Below are 20,853 nucleotides of genomic sequence, written 5' to 3'. Positions count from 1 at the left end.
TGATGTATGAGATGGAGTTAGTCAAAAGAGTTGGCAGAGTCATCAATTTGGAAATATATGTGATATTTGATGTAGGGATGCTAGAAAAGGTAGAAAATGAGTGAAAACAAATGAATTTTAATTGACAAATATTTGATAGTGGACTTACAGGACTTGAAAAATGGGAGAGTGAGGGAGATTTGAGAAAGCTTTTTGAGAGAGAATGGTATTTCATGAGTTGTCAAAACCCAGGGTATGGGTGAATTATCTCAGGGAAAGTGAAGAGATTTGAGAACAAGACGCTGAGGAACTCAGATATTTATCAGACCTACTGAGCAAGGGGAAAGGTCCTGTGGAAATAAATTAGGAAGAGTTAGTATCTGGGGTCTTTTGATAATTTACTTGATATGATGAAAATATTTAATCATTATGGATCTTAAAAATAATGTATAAAACTTAAAGGTTACACTCTATTGTTGTAGGTAAACTGTTGGCTTATCAAAACTTTCTTCATTAAGCTACCTGAATTTAAGTTAATCAGCAGTAAATAATAAAGATCATTTGCCAGCCAAAATCCCAGACTGATAATATATATCAGATTGAATTTGAAGGTGCTCTGAAGCGCTTGTGGAATGCAAGCTGGTATCATGAGCAGCCCACCCTCACCTTTCCTAAGAAATCATACAACAAACTTCATTCGTGTTGTTCACTGACCCCAGAATGGTGCTGAGCCTAGTAAACACACAGAATATATTCTAAATTCACTTTGACATTTGAAGTATATCAGGCCATAAAGATGAGCTACGTATCAATCCAGTGGTACGGAAACTTTCAATTTGAGTGTACTTAAAAAAATTCAGATATCATGATATGCAATATACTTCTTAATTGCATTACCCATTTTAAAATGAGTCTGTTATAAAGTCTTGCCTCATTACAGACTAGAAGTTATGGTGACAGAGCAATATTTTTTACTGTCCGGATAAAAAAGGAATTACCAATTCTACCCTTTTCTGGGGATGCGGTTAGTTGCCTGGGGTCTCAGTGGCTTCACTTCATTTAACATGAAGACGTAAAAAACTGACATAAGAATTCCCCGGAGGGACTATTCATAATTGTTCCTTTTTTAATTTAGTAAAAGTTTTTACATTAAATATAAGGCCTGTAAAACATCAGTGTTCTTTTCTAAATAAACACACTAATTTATGTCTTATGGCAGAAAGTTATAAATTGAATTTACGTTTTCTATGTGCACTTTTTTTTGCAGTCTTAAAAAAGAAACCAGGGTATCATCTTATCTAGTCACTATCAAATGCTTTATATAATAAATATTTAATAAACTGTTCACTGGATTCTTTAAATCGATGTTATTGTGCTCTAATTCACATACAATAAACTGAATGCGCTCATTTTTAAGTGAATAGTTTGATGAATTTTGATATATGTCTACACCTATATAACCACCACCCTAATCAAGTTACACTACATATAATCATCTCAAAAACTTTTTTCATGCTCTTCTTGTTGTCCCTTCCTGGGAATCCCCTCCAGCCCTCCTCAGGCACTATTAATCTGTATTTTATCGCTATAGGTTAATATTACCTTTTTAGAACCTCATGTACATAGATCATACAGTATATATGCTTTTATGCCTGGCTTCTTTCACTCAGCATGCTTTTAAGATTCATCCATGTTATTTGTGTATCAATAGTTTGTTTCTTCATATTGATGACTAGCATCTTATTGTATGAATATGTCACAGTTTGGACAGTGGGGTTCCACTTTGTGGCTATTACTAATAAAACTATTGTGAACATTCATGTTCCAGTCTTTTTGTGGTTATATATGTATTTTTATCTCCTGGGTAAATACACTCACCATATGATTTTTGCTGAGTCATATAGTGAGTGTATATTTAACTGTATAAGAAATTGTCAAACTGTTTTCTAAAGAGTATAACCGAAGAGCAAATATTTCCGTCAGAGAGTTCTCAATGTTCCATATCCTCATTTAGGCATCCTAGCAGTAAGTAGAGGTATACCTCCTCAGTTTTAACTTCTTTTTCTCTGATTATTCATCATATTGGACCCTTTTTTCATGGGCTTATTGAAATTTGTGTCTCTTTTGTGTAGTATCTGTTTAATTTTTTTGCCCATTTTAAAAAATTATCTTTTTATTACTGAGCTGTGTTCTACATGTATCCAGGACACAAGGTTTCTGTTGGGTGTATGTATTATGAACATTTTCTTCCAGCTTGTGTTTTGTTTTTACATTTTCTTAATAGTGTCTTTTGAAGAACAGAGGTTTTCAGTTTATTATTTCTTTCCCTTTGTGGTTAGTGTCTTTTGTGTCCCGTTAAAGAAATCCCTGCTTAGAGTTGCAAAGGTTGCAAAGAGTTTCTCCTGTTTTCTTCTAGAAATTTTACATCTGTACTTTTATGTTTCATTCTATTATCTATTTTGAGTTTAATTTCATGTATGGTGTGAGGTAGGGTTTGATTTTATTGGATTTTTCATACCAGTTGTTCCGGAACAATTTGTTGAAAAGATTAATTCTTTACACATTGTATTGCCTTAAAGCTTTTATCCAAACTCAGTGGACCTTATATATGTGGGTCTATTTCTGATTTTCTATTCTTTTCCAATGATACATATGTCTATCTTTATGCCAATTCCACACTGTTTTGGTAATTTCATTTTATATTAAATATTGAAAGTTCTCCAAGTGGTTCTTACTTTTTCAAAATTGTTTAGCTATCCTAGGATTTTTGTATTGCCATATAAATTGTTAGAATCAGCTTTTACATTTCTTTGAAGAGCCTGCTGACGTTTTAATTGGAATTACGCTGAATGTATACATCAATTTGGGGTAAACTGGCAGCTTATTAATGTTGAGTCTTCCAAACCACAAACGAAGTATATCTCTCCATTTATTTAAGCTTTCTTTCACATGACACTGTTTTGTAGTTTTGAGTGCATTTTTGGGTTAAATTTGCCATTAAGTTTTTATACTACTGATGCTTTTGTAAATGTTATTTAAAAATTATATTCCTATTGCCCATTAGCATTGGATTTTTAAAACTTTGGTCAGAATATGTCTGTCCTCTGCTCAAAAACTTCTAATAGTCTCTGAGTTCACTTAATAAAATCTAAAATCCTTCTGAGCTAAAGTATTTAGTCCCATACAGTCTTGCCTTCACTGCCCTACTGACCTCCTTATACTTCATTTACTCTGCGCCAGGCACAATGACCCCCTTGCTCTTATTTGAAGATGCCAAGCAGTCTTCCACCCCAGGGACTTGCTCTGGCTTTTTCCTTGAAACATTCTCCTGCTTAGATTCACAGCTGGGACGCTGACTGTCTGTGAGGTCTTCTCTGACTACAGCGCATTAAAAACGCACCCCTCTTCTCTGCAAGTTCGAGCCATGCCTATTCCCTTATCCTTGCTGGATTTTATACCATCTCACACTCTCTATATTTACTTGGTTATTTTTCCATTTCTTGTCACTCCCACCATAAGCTCATGAGGGAACAAACGTTGTTTTGTGTCTGTGTCAAAATGCTCCTTCTTAAAAGGACACCAATCCGATTGGATTAGAATCCCAATGACCTCACTTTAACTTGATTACCTTTGTAAAGACCCTGTCTCCAAATAAGGCCACATTATAGAACACTGACTGAATCAAGGGAGAATAAAGTCCCAACAGCAAGTTCACAGGGTGCCTGTTAAGCTCAGAGCTAATCTTTTCTTCTCTGGAGACTCTGAATGATGTTTTAGAATGTTTTTCAGTAGGTAACTCTGGTTCTGATATCAATTCCCATGTGCGGGTTTTCCAACACCACCAAGCAATTCTCCAGCATAAGCCGGAAGTCCTACAGTTCAACTCCATTCTGACACTATCTACCTGGAGGTAGTAGCAGATCCCACAAGTTAAGGGCTCAATCCCACAGGAAAGTCCCCCACTTTAGATGCCAATCACAAGTCTATGTTGTTAACTATAAATAGGAAATCCCCATGACCCCTTTCTTGGGGTTAATTAATTTGCTATAGCAGCTCACAGAACTCAGAGAAACATTTTACTTACTAGATGACCAGTTTATTATAAAAGGATATAACTCAGGAACAGCCAGATGGAAGAGATAAGTAAGGCAAGGTATAGGGAGTGGACGCAGAGCTTCCAAGCTTTCTGAACAAGCCACTCTCCCCAAATCTTCACCAGCCCAGAAGCTCTTAAATCCCAGTCTTTGGGGGTTTTTACAGTGGCTTCATTACATAGGCACGATTGATTAAATCATTGGCCACCAGTGCTTGACCTCAATGTCCAGCCTCTCCACTCTCTGGAGGTGGTACTGAATGTTCTAACCCTCTCATCACAATGTTGGCTTCATTGGCAATCATCCCCCATCCTTAGGTTTCCTGGGGCTTTCCAAAAGTCACCAGTATAACAAAAGACACCTTTTCTGCTCTCCTTACTTAGGAAATTTCAAAGGTTTTAGGAGCTCTGGGCCAGGAATGGGGACTAAAAGCAAATACATATTCCTTATTATAAATCACAGTACCACAATAACATAGTCACATGGTTCAAAATTAAAAAGTGAAAAGCTTCCTTCCTGTCTCTCCCCTAGTCATCCAGTTCCCCTCTCCATGGGTACCTCTGTCATTCTTTTATTTTGTATCCTTCCAAAAATATGTTAGGCTTATATAAGTATTTATAAGAAAATGTGAATATATATCTCCCTCCTTTATAATACAAGAGGTGGCATGTTATAAACACAGTTTTGTGCCTTATTTTTCCCTAAATAAAATATTTCAAGTTCTCTCCATACCAGTATACAAACAACTTCCTTATTCTTGTTTATAGCTGAATTATATTCCATTTTCTGGATATAATTTATCTAATCAGTCCTCAGTTGATGAGCACTTAGGTTCCTTCTACTTTCCTAGTAGAAAATATTCTGTCATGAGGATGCCTGTGTGTTATTCGAATGTGATCAAGTTTATCCATAGGATAAATTCCGAGTAGCAGAATTACTAGGTCAAAAGATGGTGAGCTTTTAATTTTGATGGATGTTGCCAAATTGCATTCTGTATGGGTCTCAGCAAATTGAACCTACACAGTCCAAGTGTAAGTTGGACCCCTTAAATCATGTAAGATTTTTCTCCAATCTTATTTCAGCCTTAAAGATAGCTTGAAAAAAAAGGGAAACTTTAATCTAATTCTTAAATTATTTAAATAAACTTGAATTTAATGAGAATTAAATAAATAAAATCATAAAGCAAATTTGTTCAGCATAGATAACATTCCAAATATTGACTTTTTCCTTCCCTCTGGTGTATATTAAATTACATGTAGCCAGCCAATTTCTTTTTGGCGTTATTATAAAAAGATAAACAAATCCTTAAGTAAAATTTTAAAAAGGACTCCATGAAGGAGTCATTTAAATTAGGATTAAATTTGTGAATTTTGATATGGAATAAAAGAATATTTTTTTGTTTGTTTTTTTCTGACAGTCTATATAAAACATTATATTGTAAAATAAGTAATGTTGAGAAAAAAGACAGGGAGAGAATTACTTAACAGTTCACTTTATCCTACTCATATGAAAGTAAGAACTTTGTTGTAACTTTCACTCCTTATGAAAGAAAAACGATTTCAGGGAGCACATTTCTATGACCAGAGTCAGAAGTGAAAGATTAACCACAGAAGCAGAATCAGTGTCCTGTGACTGAGGATGAGACAAGGAGGACTGATATTTGGAGTGTCCGGGAGAAAAGATGTATTGATGCTTAAAGGAAGAGTTTTGCAATATCTGATAACGTGATTTTTTTTTATCTGGAGCAAAGTAAAGAACCCCTTATCGCCCACCCAACTTTGTTTTCCTTTGACAATATTTAAAAGGAAGTGGATTTTGCTCAATTTGACCCAGGTGGGTGAAAGGGAAGAGAACAAATGACCAGAAATTATATTAGCTAAGACTTGTGGGCTCCTGCCTGTAGACTTCTATGGAAAAGTTATTTTTTTTAAATAGGCTTAAAAAAAAAAAAAAAGTAAGATACTAAGCTAAGCACAAATTCCAAACAAATAAGGTCAGTAGGTCTCTGTGAACCTAATTCACTAAAATTTGACCAGATCAACCTTCTGAATCAGCTCTTCTTGAAAAAAGTATTTAAAACTCTATCTAGGCTTGGAAGCCTGGCCTGATGAGCAACACACTACAGCATAAAGCACACGGTGGTGAGCTTATCCACTGACTTATTGCCTGTCTTTGGCCGAGTCATTCACTGACTATAATTCTGGCCACTTGCAGGATCAGCACAAAGGAACCCTACATTCTTTTCATCTCAGGGAGGATTTTACAGAGCTAGGCCTTAAAATTAGTTTAAGTTAGTCTAAAATTCTCAGCACAAGTTTCTGACCATATGATCATATATTTACTGACAGGATGCACTTAACTTTGTCCATTTTGTGTGAGAGTATGTGGAACCTGTTTGTGGATACCATGTATTTTAGTATATTTAAATTCATGATTTTTTTTTCCTGATAAATTGATAAGTTACTGTGAATAAAAAACTATTTTCTTCCTCTTCAACAAAATCTCAGCCTCAAGATCAAAAGAATTCCTCTCTGTTAAAAATGATCCCATTTAAACATCCTTCATTAACTCCACGGAATTGATAGAGTTTAACACTTTGTTTGCTACTCAGGTCACATTCTTTTTTTCATGGAAGAGCAAAAAAAGTGAATGAATATTCACACTCAACTTTCAGCTTCAGGCTAAAATGTATTATGCACCGTATTTTGGTTTTTAAAAATAATCACCTTGTCACAGTTCAATGGCAAAGTGAAGTCAACTCTGTCAACAGAGACAATTTGAGGGGAAAAAACAGTCTTCACCCCCTTGAGTATCATTTCATTTGAATGCTCCTGATTTTCTACCTGCTGCTTTTTTGGGAATGCTCCATGGGACAGTATAATGAACTCTAAAATATCACACACGGAAAGCTCATCTTTGCTGACAACACAGAGCTGACAAGTATGGATGTTCTCATACATTGTCCCTATCTGAACACTATATTTTATGTACATAAAATGCATGTCTAGAAGGTTCCTTTTAAACTCCACAGGCACAGAAAAAACCTGGATCCCCATATGTCTACCAATGTATTGCATGAATATATTAACACCGTCACATCACCAACTGCTTTCATTGTTTTCCTGTAAATGGAATCATAGGCAGGATATACATCACTTTCGATGTATTTTTCAACATATCCCAGAAAAAAGCAAAAGCGTTTGTTAGAAAATGCTCAGGTGGAAAAATAAAAGTAGTAGACATTATCTATGATAGCAGATATTGGCAGTTGAATGCAGCTGACAATTTTTTTGACAGGGAGGGGAGATGGGGTTGTAGATGAGGTTTGGATTCTATTATTTTAAAACTTACTCTCAAGGAAAGGCCAGAACACTTTCCACAATTTTGTGTTGATTTTTTTTTTTTTTTTTTTTCTTGCGGTACGCGGGCCTCTCACTGTTGCGGCCTCTCCCGTTGCGGAGTACAGGCTCCAGACGCGCATGCTCAGCGGCCATGGCTCACGTGCCCAGCCGCTCCGCGGCATGTGGGATATTCCTGGACCGGGGCATGAACCCGTGTGCCCTGCATCGGCAGGCGGACTCTCAACCACTGCGCCACCAGGGAAGCACTGTGTTGATTCTTTACAGGCCCGTACTTTTCAATTGACCTCTGTCTAAAGCAGATGAAAAGTAAATTGAAGATTATTTCTTAAGAAAATCAAGATGTGTTTAATGGCTAGAGTGGTTCAGCTTTCCTGCCTTTCAGTATTATTGTTTTTATTTTAACAGAGATCAAAACCTTTGAAGAATTGATACTACTCTGGCATATTTTCAGATATTGCATAGCAAATATGAGTAAGTAAATCAATGAATGAATGCATGAAGGCAGATAAGGGAATCCTAAGGTCCTACAAATGACAGAAAAAGATTATTCCTCATATGAGTATTGATACAATTAATATAGGTTTTTCTTTAATATTGTATTTTTTGCCCTGGTCTGGGTACCCTGTGACAGTTGCTTAAGCTCTCAGAGTCTGGGGTGACCATGACCACAGGAATAATGTTGTCCAATTCCCATCTTCTGATAATGATGTTCTGAGGTCATATGAGATTTATAGAGACTTTGAGGTCCTTAGGAGAAAAGCTTAACACGAATTCAAGTGGCAGTCACTGCCAAGAATACATTCCACCCAAGAAAATTTTTGGTTTGATACTCTTAAGTTTCAGGAGAAAAAGTTAAGAAAAACTCATATTATGAGAGCAGGCAAAAGCCAGCAGTAGTTCAAAATGGTTGATCCACGAAAGAAATTGAATTGAGCTGTGGTAAATGAGCAGAGTAAGGCTAACTTCAGTGAATTTCATACAGGTCAAAGACAGCTTTGTAGACAAAAGTACCAAGCTGTCTGTGTTCTGCAGCTCACCACGAATTTTTTGTTGCAGAATCCCATACATGTGGATCTACATTTCTAGGAGATTGTAATAAAAGCCACCAAAGCAAGTGTGGGCAACTCTGCAAATTAGTAAGCGTATCTATAGATAGCTCCATAAATGCCAAATAAATACACATGTGAGAGACATATGTAGTTTGTGATTATTTTAAATTCCATTTTACAAACTGATAAACTTTCTGGACAGAGTGAGAAAGATAAAAAGGTAGTACAATATTGTCAATGTGAGAAGGGTTAATGAACTAAGAGTATTTTTGTCATGGTTCAGAATGGCCAACAGTTACACATCTTTTAACAAAATCCAGCTAGGTGGTCAATTATAGACTTAGCTCATTTTTTCATATCATGTCTCTTTTTCTTCTAAGATGGTTTATTAGCAGGACAAACTTCTTGTGGTCATTGAGAACAAAGGAAGTGAAGGTTGTATCTCATTATGTGCCTTGAGTCTCCGTGCCCTTCCACCCCCTCGATTTTGCTCATGAAGCACCTTGGATGTACCTCTATCACGGCACTGACAACACTGATTGAGATTGTGTGTTTACAGCCCTTCTCTTAGAGGGCAAGGGTTTCCTTCTCGCTATCACTAGTGTCTGGGGATTAAGTCACTTTTACAGAATAGGACTGAATGTTGTCCATGTGCTCGAAGAAATAGCGCCAAGCAGGTGTTCTTAAAAGGAAGGTCATGCAACTTTAGTCACAGCTTAGGAGAGCAGGCATAGACATCACTAAACTATTAGGGTAACTATAGTCTGCATTAATAAATACAGATCAATGAAAGGTAATGGTACAGCTGGACTGGTAAGGCCACATTTGGAGTAATGTGTCTATTTCTCAGTAATGCATTTTGGAAGGTCTTTAGTGTACAATGTAATTGGAGAAAGGTTTAAGGAAACTGGAAAAGTTCAAGCTAGAGAAGCCTTTTGGGGGCATTACCTTTCTTTTGATTTTGTCAGTTTCTTATGAAGCAAGATTATATTTGTTTTTCTGACTCCAGAGGAAAGAATTAAATGAATTATGATAGATAAAGCACACATTTAGCTGTATATTAAAAATATATTTTTTCATTGTTTTAGCCTTATAAATAAAAATAAGTACATAATTCTATCTAGCATTACCATTTTATAAATGTAACAATGTTTTCACAATAAAATAGAGTAGACATAGTCTCATAATAGAGGATAGTCTCTTAATACTAATAAATGTAACTTTAAGAAAAACCCAGAACATCATTCTTATTTCTCTCAATTTCTCATAGGCCAATAAAAACATAGTGAATTGTCCCTGATGTAAGGCCTACTTTGGGGAGCCATTGGCCTCAATTACATTCCTCTTTTCCTCTCTGAGTCTTTAATTCCACGAATTCAATAAAAGGCAAAGGACAAATGTTGGTAGTAATTTTAAATCAAAGGTTTAAATCAAATATTTTTTTAAGTCTAAGATTTAAAAATTAGAGTGTGAAAACATTTTTAATCCCTTATTAATGGCTAAACAAAACATTAATCCCTCAAGAACTGGAAGAGAAAGGTAGGGTTGAAACATTTTTCTCACTTGCTTTAAAGCCCTCTAAGATGCATCCGGATTTTTCTTCTCTTCGCATTAGGATCAAACTAGATGTTGGTGCAAATTGGTTAGTAAAATGGACTTTTCTGCTTTCTCATTTTCTCTCCATTCTTTTGATGAGCCAACTGGTTTAAAATATCAAGAACTGTAATGATAGGCCATAATTTATATGTGAGCATTAGCAAACTCCAAATAAATGGTCCTAAGAATTGAAGAATTTAGTATTTTTCAAACGTCCCATAGCTTTTCTCAGCTTAAAGAAGGGTGAAGCTACACAGAGATTTAATATCTTCTTCCACTGGAAAGTAGCCACCTTTCTATCCAATTGTAACTCAAAGAAAATGTATTTACTTTATTATTTCAATTTACAGAAGTGCATCCATAGCCTAAACCTCAGTGTAATACAGAGTACATATTTCATTTCAGTAAAGAAAGACTGAACTGAATCAATATTTGAAGGACCTGGAACTGTGTGGAGGTCAACAGACTCTGGATCAGTCGAACTACCTAGCATATCTGAGTGTGTGTGTGTGTGTGTGTGTGTGTGTGTGTGTGTGTGTGTGTGTGAGTGAATGCCTGAGTATGTGTACGTTACTCATTGCCCTACATTTTTTTTTTTTTTTTTTTTTGCGGTACGTGGGCCTCTCACTGTTGCGGCCTCTCCCGTTGCGGAGCACAGGCCCCGGACGCGCAGGCTCAGCGGCCATGGCTCACGGGCCCGGCCGCTCCGCGGCATGTGGGATCTTCCTGGACAGGGGCACGAACCCACGTCGCTTACATCAGCAGGCGGACTCCCAACCACTGCGCCACCAGGGAAGCCCTGTCCTGCATGTTTTAAAGTGACACACCTAGGGGTGTTATTATCTGAGTGCACAAAAGTGCCTGTGAAATCTGACACATCACCAACCCTAGTCCTCACCTCCATCATCTCACAGGTAGTTAGCCAGCTCTTTGAAGTGGAATCATTCATTTCAGGGTGTTACTCTTCACTTTCTGGAATGAACAATTCTTACATTTAAAACAATTAGTTTCAATCGGGTTTGCAGGCTGAAGTGGTTTATTGGAACCTTGTAAATAAAGTTTTATGTTTCTTTAAAACCTTCCTTTAGAAGAGGCCGTGCTACTGAAAAAAAATCTTTTTCCCTGAAGTTTTAGGAATTTGAATAGCAGCTATATCACTCAATACCATTGTTTAAACATCTCCAAAACCTGGGTTTCTGTTATCCACTAGGTTAATCTTGTTTCTATTTTCAAAGTAATATGTACTTTTTTATGGTCATCACAAAAGTAACGCGATGACGCCAGCAGAAAAAGAGAATCAGTGTTACAGATGATCACCCCAAAGCAACCACTGATATGAATCTCCTTGCTAAGTTAAGCCAAACATATAGCTCTAAATGGGTTCTCTATAAATAGAGACATTCTGAGGTCTAACTTATGTTTATTAACTTCAAGATCAGTCCTCTACCATGGTGTCCTGTGTGTGTGTGTGTCTGTTTATTTTGTTTTTTGTTCCCTGTCCTCCAAGTTCTTCTCAAAACCTTTCATATTCTCAGCAGTTTTTTGTTTTTTGTTTTTTTCTTTTTTAGACTCAGAATCAGAGTTGTACCACAGCCCTCAGGAGGACAGTGAAAATATCTCACTGGAGTTCAGGGACATGATCAAAGTCGTCTACATAAAAGTTAGTGAAAAGCTTGAGGTAGTCCAGAGGAAGTTTCCATGCCTCCTTCATGGCTTGGCACTGGAGTTTTGCGATAGTCATCCAGAATAGGATTAGCAAAAATGAAACTGGCTCCAATTGAAGGGTGTATATACTTACTTTCACCTTTTGTTAAAACTCATTACTTCCTGATATTTGCTGAGATGTAGCCAAGCTGTTTGAAATGCTAACCAAAATAATGTGCTAAATCCTTACTAACTAAAACGTCCCCCAGACACAGTCACATCCAGAGTAAGATTTTACTGCAAAGTCATTTCTAGAGATTTATTTGGAACTAAAAAAAGGAATATACTAAAATTGTCATTTAAAACTAATATTTCCCTTTCGAGAGTACTCTGGAATTCTGGACATTTTAGCTGATCTAAGTCATTTTCTCTTCAGTTTAGGGAATTTTCTGAGATTTGAGGCACAAGTTCTGATAGCAGATGCTGGTTCATGTTTTCAAGGCAGAAATTTTGATATTTCAGGATAATTTGTTTTTAATCCCTAATCACTTCCATGCTCATTTGATCTTAGACTCTAAATAGACTCTAGCTCAATCAATGAGCCTTAGACCATAAGAACAAGCAGAATATTCAATCTGCGAAGACAGAGAGGAATGGAGAGACTGATGAAGAGGTTATGAGGGGTTCATTTATCAGCAGAGAAGAAGAATGAGGCACTGTCTGTGGAAGGTACTAGATAACTACCATTGAGGGGCTAGCAGAAGGACTCTTGAAATATTCCAGACGTATTTTGTTCTTGGACACAAAATAAGACTCTCTATGACAGAGTCACTTCCATGGCCTTCACTTGCACATAAAAATTGAAATTCCAAAGGCATTTTCCCTTATTTCTATTATTTCTAAATTATAATCTGATATGCTAGGAAAGAAATTAAAATACAACTATTCTATCTAATTTTAATTAATGTACTGATTCAACAAATATCTAACTTTTCTCTCTCCCAAAGATTATCTTTTCATATATGGGAATATTTAAGTGGATTATAATTTTTTTCTTTTACCTATAAAATGATTACCAATGGTTGTTCATTTCTTTGGAGTTGTGAATCAATTTGAAAAGCCCAACAAAATGTTTGGCCCCTATCCTAGGTAAAAGGTCAAACACACATACAATTTCAGAAACAATTTTATGGGCTTCACAGAATGCTTCAAGTTCATCCATGAATGCTTAAGAAGCCCTAGATTAGAATAAGATAAAATTGTAGCTTAGGTGACAGCTTACTATGACTGAAAGAGGTTTTGTTGGTGCCTTGGAAGTAAAAAGTAGCTGATAAGGTCCTCAATCCTGGTTGTAATCTTTAAAAATGACGTAATTTATGGGCCTGTAATGAATGTTCAGGATTTTTGGAGTTTCACCAACTTCAATTTTAAAGTGAAACTTTTTCATTGCTCTCCTTTGCTGCATTTATTTGAGAAGTGAGAATAATTACCAGTGTGCTTTCCAAATGGAATCCAAGTTAATTTCTATTAGTGGCAGGATGTGCAATATCATATGTAAACAAAAAAGACTACCTAATTAAAAGATTTCTGAAGGAGATTTCAATTTTCTAAATGTTGGTGCTCATACTAAATAATATGTCTCAATCGAGCCAGCTTACATCATTGCCAAGTTTCTGTCATTTGGCAGGTTGTTTCAGCATTTAAATTCACATATTCAATGAAAAGAGCTTTGCAGAAAATGACATTTTTCTGAATGAGCAGTCTTACCTGCCATCCATGTATGAAACAAACTATTGCCCCACCCCAGTTATCACTGGACAGCCATTCAGCCAGTCATTAAATACTGACTCAATGCTTACTACGTGCTAGACATTCAAGTATGGTGTACAATCTTTGTTTTAAAGGGCTGTGACCTACTGGAGGGGCAACTAGGATTTAGTGTGATGAATGTTATTATGGAGAAATATGAAATCAAATTTAGTCCCTCATTCAGGCTTGGGTATTAGGGAAGATTTATTGATCCCATTCATGTCTAAATGTAAACATAAAGATAAGTAGAACATAGTATGAGCAAAGGCAAAGGTATCTGGGAAAATGAGGATGGGAATGGAAAAGTTGCTCTGGGACCTAAGAGGAAGATATAATAGGCACAGAGTACAGAGAGCTAAGGATTTTGATCCCAAGAACAATGTGAAACTAGTGCAGAATTTTAAGCAGAAAGACACGCACTGTTTGGAAGTTTAGAAACATCACTCTGGCTGCAGTAGAAAATAGAAAGTTAGATGCCAGTGAAAAATTGTAGGTGAAAGATATGGGTGACTCGAGTAAAGGTAGCAAATGTACAAGAGTGGAGTATTGAATAATTTGTCAGATTTAACAGTTGAATGATTTTGGAGAGAGAGCAAAGAGTAAAAAGCGATTCCCTCTCTTCTGTCTTATGTAAGTCGGTAAATAGCAGAACAATTTACAATGAGTGACGTGCTAAAAGAAGAAGGTTTTGGAAGAAAAAAAGGTGAGTTCAGTTTGAAGTATGTTGAGTTGTAGTTGAATATGGAAAATCTAGGTAGAGATGCCCAATTAGTAGTTAAATATTTGGATTTGATGTTGTAAGTGAGACCTAAGCTATAAATATAGGTATGGGTGTTATTCATGCACACAGACCAATGAAATGATAAAAGACAATGAAATTAACAAGGAAGGATGGAAAGAGAGAGAGGCGGAGAGAGAGATAGGGGAGAAAGAGAGAGGAGAGAGACAGAAAAAGATGGAGAAATTTAGAGGGAAAAAAGGAGGGGAATGGAAGGAAAGGGAAAAGATGGATGAAATGCAGATTCAAAGACAGAATTCTATAGAAACCATTCCTATAGGGGATGGTGGAGAAAATAAATTTAAAAAAGAAGGCTTAGAAGAAGCAGCCAGAAAATAAATAAAAACCCAGTTGTCCAGATGCCATGAAAAATGAGTGTTTCAAGAAGGCAAGAATTACCAACAGAGCTATATCCTATAGAGTTGTCACAACCCAATTAAAATAAGCATTAAAAGAAATCACTGAATTTATTGATGAATATCATGAATGTGCCTGACAAACATGAGCTTTTGAGAACAATCCTAATGAAGGTGAATGCAGAAGCAGAAGGATTGTGGATTGAGAAATGTAGTGAAGGCTGTGAATGGAAACTGCTCTCCAAGTAGTTGGCTGTTAAGTGGAAGGCAGACAATACCAGAAAAATGTTCACTTAAAAAAATATCTTCCATCATTTGCTCAAAAGAGTTGTATTTTATCATATATGTAAAGCAAATTGATAGCAACGGTGTTATTATTGCAAAACTAAAGTCCCAAATATAGGCCTGAGATTTATTAGGCCTTGTGTATTATATTTTCCTTTCCTCGTTAGGAAAATCAGGAAGTTTACAATCCCTGTGAATACGATTTGGCTTTTATTTTCATGTGTAATGTCAAGATTGGGTACAAGAGTCAGAGACAGATAAAAGGGAGAAGAGAAACCCAAGCATATTTCTCTTGGGTGTCGATCAGCTGAGGTCCTCCCTAAAGGATAAAGGTAAGCATATTAAAATGAAAGTGCCTGCTGTATTTTAATTATTATTGCACAATGTGAGATCACTGGCTTGAAGGCCTGGCCAACTGAGCATAAGCCCTTGAAACAGTCAAAAGGCTCAGGGTAAGAAAGTGAGTTCAAGTGTGACAAAATCTCCCTGTCCCATTGGGTTCCAGTGATCAGAACCATGTTAGGTTAGAGCAGCCGACCATGATAAAGGTCAGCAGAATCTGGGTTCCTGTGTATTTCTGCAGCACCCACCATTAGTTTATGCAGAAAAGTGCATAGTAAATTTACACAGCACAAAAATTCTGATCATCAGGGTCTTTAATGTTTGTTAGTAAAATGATGGACTGAATTCTGCACCCAATACTGACCTTATGCTGTAAATGTGTAAATTGTTGAGCTAAGAAATTTGTCAAATTCATGGTGATTATTTTTCAGCTTATAGCAATTTTAATTCATTGGTCATTTCATTGAGTGTACCATACCATGCTATGACAGCAAAAAAACTATTTAAGATAATTAGGTAAAAATTCTTTGATCATTTGCATTCAAATAAGGGAAGTGATCTAAAATGTTTTGAAACCTCTTTTCAATATAATTAATTGAATTAGTATCTAAATCATATTTTCTTGTGCTTTTTGTTTCACAAAATCATCTAACATATATCATTATAGTGGCATTTGTTATCCCTTTTTTATAGCTAGGTTTTTTTTGTGGGTTTGTGTGTGTGTGTGTGTGTGTATATCTGTGTGTGTAAGTATATGGGCTGAAACTGGGGTATAAGGGTTAAGAGCTTGGGATCTGGAATCAATCAGTTCTGCTATGGACTAGCTGGGTAGTCTTGAGTGAATTACTACATCCCTCTGTGCCTCAGTTTCCTCATCTGTAAAAAGATGATAGGAATGGTACTTATTGCCTTGAGATGTGAGGATTAAATGAGATAACTCAAACCTTGATATAGTAAGCATTCAAGAAGTGTTAGCTCATTTTGGCCTTTGATGATTTCTCATCCTGAAAAGTTGAAAGACACAAGGAAGAACTGGTTGGTTAGACTTGAGTTGTTAGTTAGGAACCAATGGTTGGACAAGAACTGAAAATATCTCAAAATCCAGACCTTCCGGGTCTTTTCCTGCAGATAACAGAAGTACAAATGCTGTAAGGTCTACAGCAAAAACACTAACGTTCTGGGTCAGTGGAGGACTCCAGTCTCAGGTTTTCAACTAAACTTGATGAAGAAAAACCTGGCCCGCTCTTCACTAATTAAATAAAGCTCGCAGTGGATTTATCTGGCGACCCATGCCTTAGGTACAGACATAGGAACCTTCCTTAGGGACCAAGAAGCACCTAGTTATAAATAATATTAAAAACAAAACAAAACAAAATTGGGGATTGTAGGAATTTAGAAATACAAATAAATAAGAAAGATTTAAGTTACCATAGGAGAATAAAATTTCATCACAAAGTGATCCCTACTACTAATATTCTGGTATAAAGTGTGTGTATGTGCAAATTTACATTTACAAAAATAAGATCACATGGCTCATATTATCTTATAATCTATTTTTATTTCACTAAATAATATAGTCATTTTTCCTGGATATTTATATTCCATGGTATATTTATGCAGCATCCTTATAAATAGTTGCCTATGTTTATTTAAAGCATACATCATAATTTATTTAACCACCCTATTAACCTGGCCCGCTCTTCCCTAATTAAATAAAGCTCGCAGTGGATTTATCTGGCGACCCATGCCTTAGGTACAGACATAGGAACCTTCCTTAGGGACCAAGAAGCACCTAGTTATAAATAATATTAAAAACAAAACAAAACAAAATTGGGGATTGTAGGAATTTAGAAATACAAATAAATAAGAAAGATTTAAGTTACCATAGGAGAATAAAATTTCATCACAAAGTGATCCCTACTACTAATATTCTGGTATAAAGTGTGTGTATGTGCAAATTTACATTTACAAAAATAAGATCACATGGCTCATATTATCTTATAATCTATTTTTATTTCACTAAATAATATAGTCATTTTTCCTGGATATTTATATTCCATGGTATATTTATGCAGCATCCTTATAAATAGTTGCCTATGTTTATTTAAAGCATACATCATAATTTATTTAACCACCCTATTATTGAATATATCATTTGTTTCTATACTTTCGTTGCTATAAATAGCACTGTGATGAACATCTGGGCCTACTAAATGTTAGTGTGTGTGGATGTATGTGTGTATTTGTATACACACACACGTTTACACACACATATTTCAGGTTCTCTTACGTAAAGATGTTCTCTACTCTCTTTCTCTCTCAAATGTTAAATATTTTCATTGCATCATACCTTAAAGGTAATATAAAAGATGATGAAGCTAGAAATAAAAATGAGTTATATGAAATAATAGCATTTAGGGGAATTCCCTGGCTGTCCAATGGTTAGGACTCCACTCTCACTGCCTGGGTTCAATCCCTGGCCGGGGAACAAAGGTCCTGCAAGCCGCCCGGCACATCCAAAAAGAAAAACAAAATTACAGCATTTACACATTTTTTAGACAGTTGCTAAAAGGAACACTGAAAACATTACTTTAAAGGCCCACTTTGAGCACACAGTAAGAGCCAATACAAGACCCAGGTAACAATTTTATGTAAAGATGCCACATATACAGGCCATATCTATGCATATACACGTGTGTGTGTGCGTGCGTGCATGTGTGTGCGTGCGTGTGCGTGTGTGTGTGCGTGAGCGCACTGCTCCCTTGGGAGGAAGTGATCACATTCGATGGCTGGTGGCCCGGCTTGGAGACTGCCTCCTGTCCATCCCGCCCCAGAAGCCAGAGGGACTTCAGCTTCATTTTCAGAAGAAAGTGGGTGGTGCCATGTTCCGCCTAAGCTGGACAGAGTCTGGGTGTCCATGTGCAATTTCACAGGTGTCTCTGACTTTGAGTATTCATCTGAGTGCCATATCTGACCTATTCAGTGTACCTCTGTCGCATGGCTGGCTCGTTAATCCACAGAGTCCTGAGGCCGTGAGCACAGTTGGGAAACTGAGTTACACCCAGCCGGCAGAGATGGTCACCACCTGCAGGCAGTCCAGCGACAACAACCTCGTGACAGAAAGCCCGATGTCAGAGCAGTCCGTGGACACAACAGCGGCCAGCTGACTGCCACGGTCTGTGTGAGCTAACGGCAGCTGCCAGCGAAAGCAGACTTAGCATCTTTTCCCAAAACAACCATTTTAATACCATGATTAAACACAGGAGTCACGTGCACCTACTTGTCACCAACCAGGGCTTTCTTTGGGAGGAGCAAGCGGTGTGGGAGAGCACGAACGATGTGGATGAAGACAGCTGCTTCTGACGACCCCTAAGTCATCCCCTGCGGAAGGGCCGCGGAGCAGAAGGTGGGATGGCTCCCTAGAAAACAGCGTCAGGTGGACCAGGATTACCTGATCGCCTTGTCCCTGCAGCTGCAGCAGTAGCCACCAAGCACACTGGGTCTCAGTGACTTGGCACTGGCCCGGCAACTTCAGCGAGAGAAGTACCAACAGCAACAAGTCGTCCAGCCTGCAGCAACGCAGGACCTAACGCTGCGGGCGTAGTGGGGGAGGAGCCACCCCTGGACCTGCAGCTGGAGAGCCAGGGCTGCAGCTAGAGTCACCTGTAGCCCCACCCAGTGCTAAACTTCCTCTTTCAAAGGCTGTGGCTATTTTGCTTGCTTCCCCAGCTCAACTCCTGAGATGTGTTCCTCCTGAAAGAACAATGAAAGAATCTCTACATAATCTGATACTAACTTCGTCATGGCTTCGATTGAAGGAGATGTAAAAATTGGCAATTTTGAATTTCATTATTATGAAGTTTGGTTACTCTTCCTAGATCCTGTTGGTTATATTTTAGTATTGAATGTTAAAAACAATTTCAATAGTAATAGTGGTAATGACTGTCTATAAAAATGTTGTTCAAAATTTAATCACTTTCAACAAAAGTGTTCACAAATATACACTTGAGACTATCATCAACAAAATTTCAGAGACCAGATACTTCTTGTGTGTGTGTGTGTGTGTGTGTGTGTGTGTGTGTGTCTTTTAATCCATGAGAAGATTTAGTCTGGTCTGCCTGACACAAGGGTGATAGGTTTCTATTTCTTAGTCTAATTAACACCTTTAATCTTTTTTTAATGGTTAAGCATTCTCTCTTTGGTTTTGAGGCATGCTAAAGATAAAACACGGGAGGCTGGAGGTTAATCCTTCCTGTTCTTTATTTCTTAATTTCTGCCATGGGGACTCCCTTTCCATCATGGCTATTTATTCAGGAACCCTGACGATATGCTTTCAGTAAGAGATGGTTTAGAACTACCACCCAGTATTACTATATATTAAATTACAGGGGCTGTAATTAATAACTGCTAAATGAACACAGCTCCAACTTCTTATATATCTTTTTTATTATTGTGCCTAAGAAAGTAATCGAATTAATACTTTTAGAATTAATATTGAACCTAAGTACCTAGAATCATTCTAGCAAAATGGTTACAAAAATGGTAAACAACCCCAGATTTTGTTAATCAAGGATGTTACAGATGAATACAAGCTTATTGATGATGATTTGCTTCTTCTCACTCATATAAAGAATATTGAATTTCCTATGGTATCGATAGTAAAATACATTAAACTTTGGCATTCAAAAAATCATAGAGATTTGATTTTTCATCTTAGAACTAAGAATTTTTTAATGTCCTAACATGTCTTACATAAGATAAAATGTCATAACCATTTGCCCCAGTAGCAATTTTATTTTAGAATTTTGGAAAATATACTGAAATTTTATGTGTAAAAATGGACTCTCGTTCAGAATTGCCCATTTGGAATTTTCAGCAAACTACAGGTTTGTAAGTGTTTTGAAACTAATAGATTTGTATGACTTGAGATTTCAGCTCAGACTAATATATTTTAATACATTAAATATTAAATATGTAAATATATATATATCTTCAACCAATTTTGTTTTAATTGAGCCAACATGCCATATCTTCAGCATTGTAACTGAGGAGGAACTTGTCAAAATATGACTTGTTTTCTTTAAAAAAAGTAGAATTAAAATAGTCTCAATTTGACAAGGATTATTCAATATTCCTGTATTATGCACATGCACATAACACACACACAAACATACACACATTCTGAAGATCTCTAAATAACTTTAGGTAGAAAAACTCAGAGGTCAAAAGAGTGATAATTAAATATTTTAAAATGGAGCAAATTCTTTAAATAAAATACAAATATAGGTAAATTATAAATTAAAGCACTTTCAGAATTCTCTAATATGAGGGTTTTTTTCCACAATGTTTGTTAAAATACATATGTGGAACACACTCACAAAGAAAAATACAATAATCAGCCCTACCTTTACTTCCTGTTATGGGCAATGATTTCATTCTGTGTGGATAACTACATAAGGTGAAAATATAATGGTCTGAAAGAGATTTATTTTCTTCCCTTCTCATCGATTTGTGAGGGGAACAAAAGAATAATGAATAATACAACAGTGACCTAATGAA

The 20,853-nt window shown here is 36.5% G+C and overlaps 1 pseudogene; it reads left to right on the top strand.

Annotated features, from left to right (window-relative positions):
• Nucleotides 1-11,354: 11,354 nt before the first annotated feature.
• On the top strand, nt 11,355-18,898 carry LOC103068897 (protein FAM63A pseudogene; annotated as a pseudogene).
• Nucleotides 18,899-20,853: the final 1,955 nt, after the last annotated feature.

Source organism: Lipotes vexillifer, unplaced genomic scaffold (assembly GCF_000442215.2).
Source record: "Lipotes vexillifer unplaced genomic scaffold, Lipotes_vexillifer_v1.1 scaffold1584, whole genome shotgun sequence".
NCBI classification, from domain to species: Eukaryota; Metazoa; Chordata; class Mammalia; order Artiodactyla; family Lipotidae; genus Lipotes; species Lipotes vexillifer.
Note: the sequence above shows the minus strand (reverse complement) of the source record. Positions and strands in the feature narration are given on the sequence as shown.